Genomic DNA, 7,500 nt, shown 5'->3' with positions numbered 1-7,500 from the left:
CAGAACCACTTCTATCGAGCATCTTGGATATTTTCTGCCATGTTTGAATTCCTAATGGCATGAACATTTTTCTTTTCGTGACTTTTGCATGAAATTCTTTTTAAACTTGTTTATTTTTAGTTTCCTATTTAAATTTATTACGGTGTCAATAACCTAGATGTTGTGACACCAGTTTTAATAGACATAATCAATCAGTCAATTACACTAATACCTGAGAAATAAAAAAATTCCGAGAGCATATATTTCTTCATTCTATTCAATAGATTTCACCACCTTCATCTAGAATCACCTTCCCACATACGGTTGTCAAATTTAATATTGATTATTTCATACCTTAGGCGGAATTTCTTCGGGTTTATGCATCTCTCTCTCTCTCTCTCTCTCTCTCTCTCTCTCTCTCTCTCTCTCTCTCTCTCTCTCTCTCTCTCTCTCTCTCGTTTCACCGGAAAATAATATACCCACCCTTACGAAACAATTGAAATGATATTGTTTTGAAATTAAATGTCCTCATAACTGTACACATTATTATTCTACTTCCTGCGTTTGCCTTCAGACTCTCTCTCTCTCTCTCTCTCTCTCTCTCCAACCCTTCCCTTGTTACGTAGCGGTGATCTGTTCCTCGGTAATTCTCCCACGCATCGAGATTGAAGAGAACAGTCTCGAAGTGAAACTTGATATTCCCGAATGACGTCCGTCTTGTACGTTTTCCAAGCCGCGAGAACGTTGGCGTCAGCAACGCTTTATTTCACCCTGTTTAGCTTAGCTGACGGAGAGCTGTTGCAAGGGTTTGCAATATACAGTACATGACCGTCTCACTTGTACGCTCAGGTATGGTGTGGACGCAAACTACCCATGAAGATTTTTTTTTTTAACCATAGGTTTTTTTTTTCTCTCTGCATATTATACCAAGAGAGAGGAAGAGAGAGAGGACACGCATAATATTAAAGTGTAATTTACTTTTGTAAGTGTCAGCCCCCTCCTGGTTAGGTCATGGTTAGGTCCCTACGCTTGACCTATAACCTTTTTCCCGTTGTGTTCCCTGACCCGACGACCTTGAAAAGAAAGCCAGGAGAAAAGCTTAAAGACAACAGTGTCATCTCTTCATTAATAACGTAGTGGACAGCATGACTGAAGTCTTCAGCAAGAAAGTTAACTAATGCAGCAAAATAAGTATGCCAATTGAATTATTATTCTGAGTCGTTCAGAGAACTGACCCGTTGTTTTCCGTACTTGGAATCTTTTTGTTCTTGTTTTTATTTTTTTCTTGTTTGCTTACTGATAGCTTTTCTCTGTCGATTGAGGTTAGAACTTGGCTCCGTTCCCTTTCAGCCTTTTGAGTTCGAAAACTGCCGCAAAAAACTTGAAGATTGTATTGCTTAAAACACTAATTTCCTATTCATTATCTTTTATTTTATAAATATATTGTTGTCAATTAGAAGATTGTGGTTGTTTCAATGCAACCGTGTTTATTCTAGAACTCCGGAGTAATAAGTTCCTTCTTTTTGAGAATTCAAAGTTTGAAGATTGTGATCTTCCTAAAAAAAGAAGAAATTAGTTTTCTCATTTGTATGTTTGTGCTGCAAAAAATATTTTTTTTAAGGAAAAAACATTATTATATATAGTCAGTGTCCGAAAGCTCTTTTATTCGAGAATTCTTGATTATTAATTTTTTATAGAAGTTATCTCCATCCCACGCCTACAAGAGCAAGTTCACTGCATGCATTAAAGCAGATATCAGTCTTGGTAAAACCCTTCCCTGGGCTAGGTCTCTTGGAGTGTTTTTAGAGTTATCTGTCCAGATTAAAAAAAAATAAAACAAAATTCTTTTCACCCAAAAGTTAAAGAAACGAATCCTTTAGGCATTTAGAACCTAATGGAACGGGTTGCCTAGTCGGGGACGGTTCTCTTCTGCACCATTAAAACCCATCCTTTGGCTGTTGAAATCTTTTATGTCATCCGATGTTTTCAGTGGCAGCTCCCTTCGAGAAAGACATCTAATTAGTGGTTCTCTAAGACAGAAAAGGCTATGATGCGAAATGAGGCAGCCAATAGCATTTCCCGACGGGTGTCTCTATGTGTAATTGAATAGATGCCCATTACCGGTCGATGCGAGATGTATTGTTGCAGTGCAAAACGTTGAGGAATGAAAGGAGAGGAAGATAGTTAGTGAGTTTGCTTTTATGTGGGTGGCCGTGGGAGAAGCCTTGTGTGTGTGTGTGTCTGTTCGTGTGTGTATGTGTGTGTGTGCATGTGCGTGTGGCACACACGCAGCGAGGGTGGCGAGGTTGAACATGCGTCTGTGCATGTGCCCAAGGTGAGGGGAATGACCAATGCTCTTTAATCCAGCGATATACTGGTTGCATGCCTCTCTCATGTTTTCATGACTTAGGCAACCAAGTCGAGCTTATGCAGCGAGGCACCAATCAAAGGCCTTCCTGCCTGACGTCATCAATGTCGACGACCAATGGCGTGGCGAAACACGGTTATGACGTTTTGTGACGAATCCGTGACGTGTTAATGACGCAAGTGTGACGATTTCATGACGTAGCAGTGACGTTTCGGTGACATTTCCATGACGTGGTAATGACGTCATGACGCCGAGAAGCCCCTTTGGTTAGGGCCTTGTTTTATCGTACCGAAAGACAGTAAAGGAGATGGAACCGAGGCGAACTGGAAGACCACCACCTCCGCCGCCACTACTGCCCTCCTCCTCCTCCTCCTCCTCCTCCTCCTCCTCCCTCTTTCTCTCCCTCTTCTTCTTCTTCTTCTTCTCCCCTCGTTACCTATTTCTCTCATCGTACTTTCTCAGTCCCTTACAAATCATTTCCTTCTTGTATGTTCCTATGGTCACTTGAACAGAATATTCACAACTGTGGTTCTTCTCCATATCTAGCTCTGATTTCTTCTTAGTCCTTATTTGATTGACACTAATCCACACTGCCTCAGCGGCATATAAGCGAACGATATTACGCTTTCCTGACCCAAATATCGCTAATCCTTACCGTATTATGTCTAGACATTAGGGAAACTACAAATCGCCCTATTTTTCCCATCTTGTGTCTCGACATTAGGGAATCTAGATGTTTCCTTCCTCTTCTCTATCTAGTGTCTAGATATTAGGGATCCTAGATGTTGCTTCCTTTTCCTGTTTTATCTAGACACCAGTGAATCTAGTTGTCGCTTCTTTTGCTGTTTTGTTTTAAACACTAGGGAATGTAGATAACGCCTCCCTTTTCGGTCACGTTTAGACATTAGAGAATCTAGGTGTAGGCTGCCTTCTCTGTCCAGTGTCTATACATTAGGAAATCTAGATGCTACTTCCTTTCTCGGTCTTGTGCCTACCTTTTGTGGGTTGCGTCTAAACATTGGTGCATGTAAATGTCGCTTCATTTTTATGTTTGGTTTCTAAACAGTGGGGAATCTGGAGGGCAAATTGTTCAAGAACTTGGGCGTCATAACCTTGGCGATTATCATGGTCGTGAGTTTTTATTTTATTTAATAATATCACAAGCCTTTTCAGTTTTTTTAAAATGGAAATCATTCATCTCAGCTAACTACACTGATTGGTAGATTCCAGTGAACATTTGATTGCTATTCGAGAAAGTCGCTGTAACAGATCTGAGCGCTAATTTCCTCCATGAAAGTGAACATGTCACACACCTACACGCAGACATTTACGCAATGAATACAAGCAGGCAGAGAATGAAAAGCCGGAATGGGGTGCATACGTGATGGAAACAACGAAATTTAATTTATGTGGGCAATTTCTGTATTTTTGATAAAGAAGAGAAAAAGTGCAGTTAGTATAAACCATGAAAGCCAAAGGAAGATAGAGAAAAAGTTGACACAGATATCAAAAAGAATTAAAAAACTATGATAATTTTTAGCCATATATATATATATATATATATATATATATATATATATATATATATATATATATATATATATATATATATATATATATATATACCTCTATATATATATAATATTACTAACATCACATTTAATACATCATCACAGAACGGTCATCAATAAAACATCGAACCCTTTTACATACTTCGCTTCACCCACCTCAGTTAGCACGCACTTTTGTGATTTCTGTGCTTGCTTTTTGCAGTGAATGATTTAGACTTTTTTGATCCATAAAAAGTCGCGTCAAACTTTTTTTTTCGGTAAAGTTCGCCACTTTCGTTATTCTTTTGTTTTTATGCTTTCTAAATGTAGAGCCAACATCCTCAGCGGAAAAGGTAATGATTTATTCAGTGGGAAAAATGAACATTCATAATTGCAAAGAAGGCCATTAGTCTGGCGTGGGTGTATAATCTAGCTCCCGTAGTGTAATGGAAAATAATTTTTCACACTAAAAGCTCGCCATTCATTCATAATATTCTGCACAGAAGTGAATGAGTCTCGTGGCATTATTTCAGCTTCAATAAGTTTATGATTTAGATTCCGTCTTTTTTTTTTTTCTACGCCAACATATGCTGTGTTCAGGATACACCTGGAGGATGTTACCGGATTTATTTATTTAAAAAAAGAAGATTTAGTTTCTAATACACACACACTCACACACACACACATACATATATATATATATATATATATATATATATATATATATATATATATATATATATATATATATTATACATATATATATATTATATATATACATATATATATATATATATATATATATATATATATATATATATATATATATATATATATATATATATATATATATATAAAAGGCAATGACAAGCCGTAGAACTATCAAAAGAAGGCCCGGGGAAAGAAGACTGCAGTGGTATGGTCATGTGATTGAGAGGGATGAGACACATGCTGGGAGGAGAGTGATGCAGACGGAGGTGCCTGGTGGGAGAGAGAGAGAGAGAGAGAGAGAAAGGAAGACCGAAGAAGCGAAGGTGGATGGATGTAGTTAGAGAAGATCTGGGAGACAAACAATTGTCAGAGGACGATGTGTTTGACCGAGCCAGGTGGAGGAAAGCTGTCAGCAACATCGACCCCACATAGAAGTGGGAAAGATGCAGAGAATGAAGAGAAGAATATATATATATATATATATATATATATATATATATATATATATATATATATATATATAATATATATATATATATATACGTATATATATATATATATATATATATATATATATATATATATATATATATATGTGTGTGTGTGTGTGTGTATGTTTGTGTGCGTGTACAGTGCAAGTTTAATCAACGTATTGTGTGTATGTACATGCGTAAAATATTAATCTGTCTTAAGCGTACATGAGCGAATATTATGTGCCTCATATAAAACAAATTTCATCAGTGTGAATATGTGAATGATACTGTCTACAATCAACAATATTATTTCGCCCAGAAAACAAATCTTTCTCCGCATTATTTCTGGAGACTGTTCACACACTCATCTTTAACCCTATCTTGGTTTTTAAACGCAAAATGGCACAGTATATTGTGTCATTTATTGCGTCTGAGCATTCTCGAAACATATTGGATCTATCATCCCTTATGGTATACAGTCCCAAAAATTAATTTTGATACTAAAGGATTTAAATTTTTCCATAGAATCCGTTTCCGTACGAGTGAATGTATGTGTCTGATGGAAGTCTGACCGGAAAAAGAGTACAGCCTGTAATTTCTATCATAACTTATTAACAATTCAACAGGAAGAAGGGTAATTCAAGAGGTTCTAAAGTTAGAAATCTCGGGATTTTTTACATCTTTCACATAGTAGATAAATATTAATACCGAAGTCTTGCACTGTTATTTTTTTTTACATAACTTTGATCTTAGATGTGTTCATAATTCACGCCTTAAGTTATGAGTGATTTTAAATACTAAGTGAATGCTGTGTTTAAGAATGTTCTCACACACTCGTGTATGTATTTATGTATGATTTTATATATTATGTGCTTATTACTTCAAAATTATTTTTCTCTAACAATCAACCACTAATCTGTGGTTCTGGTCTTGGAAACCTCGCCTTAAAGATGTAGTTTTCAGTCTTGAGTCTCACATGCTGCACCGAGCGGGGCTGGGTGGCGGGGGGTGGTTTGGGGCCTCTGATGAGGTGGGGTGAGGACAGGATCGAAAGCCCAAGGCCGCACAGGCATCACCCGAACAAGGTCGATCGTCCTCTCTCTCTCTCTCTCTCTCTCTCTCTCTCTCTCTCTCTCTCTCTCCCCCGTATCACGCGTCCCTCTGAAATTCTATGAAATAGTCCCCATTTTCCCTAAGGCAGATCGGGGCTTTAGCATATTTTTTTTTTTATAGACTGCCAGTCTCTCTCTCTCTCTCTCTCTCTCTCTCTCTCTCTCTCTCTCTCTCTCTCTCTCTCTCTCTCTCTCTCTCCGTATCACGCGTCCCTCTGAAATTCTATGAAATGGTCCCCATTTTCCCTAAGGCCGATCGGGGCTTTGGCATATTTTTTTTGTATATAGACTGCCAGTCTCTCTCTCTCTCTCTCTCTCTCTCTCTCTCTCTCTCTCTCTCTCGTTCCAGAAGGAGGGCAGGCTTGCTTGCTCCTTGCTTAAAGTACCACCGCATGGAAAATACATCTCTTCATATACGAGTCTGACGGTAGCTTCGCCTTTCTATCCTGGATTTCAACGTGATGACATCATGTCATTCACGGATGGAGGGAAGTATCAGGGTTATATTAGGGCTTTCGCCTTACAAGGGCTTCTGTATGGTCTATTCCTGGGAACTGTTTCTAATCCTTCCAGCCATTAATCTTACAGATAATGTGAATTGGTGAGGACATGTATGCTAATCTAACGGTAAGTGACATTCTCTCTCTCTCTCTCTCTCTCTCTCTCTCTGTAATATGTGACGCTAGTGGGGCTCCAGATGAATTAACATGCTTCCTTTATTACGATAAGTCATCGTTTATTTAGCAGTGATTATATTTACTTATCGGGTTTGCTTATTAGAAAAATAGAAAAATAAGCATTATGCCTCTAATATCAGTTAAATTTCAGAAAGTAGGATTTTTCACTTCTGGTAGCGTAAAAGTAACTTTTCGAGAGATACTTTCATTGTGTAAGGAAGGTGTATGAGCTCTGATGACAAAGTCCTTTTCTCAGATTATTTTCAAAATGAGAATTAATTTTGTTTTTAGCATATATAAACACCTAGACAGCCATGAGACAAAAAGAAAGAAAATCAGAAGTCTGCATCGCATCAGCAAAGTAAAACAGTTGGAAAGGCAGGCAAAGACAGAAATGTGACATAAAAAGTAAGACATGGAATTCACACACGCACACACACACACACTGCTGTTGTAAGAAGCCACCCCCAGATGCTTATGCATATTTCCTGGACAGCGTCAAAGGTAATCTTGCGGTGACGACAATCCTTAAACTTTCACCAAGAAAGAACTCGTGAATGAACCGCGTCTTCTGCCAAACGTGTGACCATCAGCAATGGAAGAGAGAGAGGATACAATTAACTGGATGAC

At 38.0% G+C, this 7,500-nt stretch overlaps 1 protein-coding gene and 1 long non-coding RNA gene across 4 annotated transcripts in view; one reads left to right on the top strand and one right to left on the bottom strand.

Moving 5' to 3' along the window:
- Positions 1-7,500, top strand: part of LOC136834330 (homeobox protein aristaless-like) — a 389,926-nt gene that overhangs the window by 152,945 nt on the left and 229,481 nt on the right. The gene's annotated exons all lie outside the window — the stretch shown is intronic.
- LOC136834332 (uncharacterized) overlaps positions 1-7,500 on the bottom strand; it is a 151,544-nt gene that overhangs the window by 105,076 nt on the left and 38,968 nt on the right. The gene's annotated exons all lie outside the window — the stretch shown is intronic.

This window comes from Macrobrachium rosenbergii, chromosome 53 (assembly GCF_040412425.1).
Source record: "Macrobrachium rosenbergii isolate ZJJX-2024 chromosome 53, ASM4041242v1, whole genome shotgun sequence".
Classification (NCBI taxonomy): Eukaryota; Metazoa; Arthropoda; class Malacostraca; order Decapoda; family Palaemonidae; genus Macrobrachium; species Macrobrachium rosenbergii.
This window is presented reverse-complemented; position numbering and strand designations above follow the sequence as displayed.